The following is a 226-nucleotide window of genomic DNA, read 5'->3' on the forward strand; positions in this document are numbered from 1 at the left end:
CTTGCATGCAAAAGAAAAGAAAGAAAGAGTGAGAAAGAAAGAAAGAAAGAGTAAGAAAGAAAGAGTGAGAAAGAAACTAACCTCATGATAGGAGGGTATCGACGTGGGTGGTGCCTTAGTAGTAGTAGTAGACCTAGTAGTAGTACGACTTATACTTGAACGACCCGCACCTCCTCCTTCTCCTCTCTCTCTCAGTGTTTCATCCTTTTCTTCTTCTCTTCTTCTT

The sequence above is a fragment of the Cystoisospora suis genome, assembly GCF_002600585.1.
Source record: "Cystoisospora suis strain Wien I chromosome Unknown contig_9260, whole genome shotgun sequence".
Lineage (NCBI taxonomy): Eukaryota > Apicomplexa > Conoidasida > Eucoccidiorida > Sarcocystidae > Cystoisospora > Cystoisospora suis.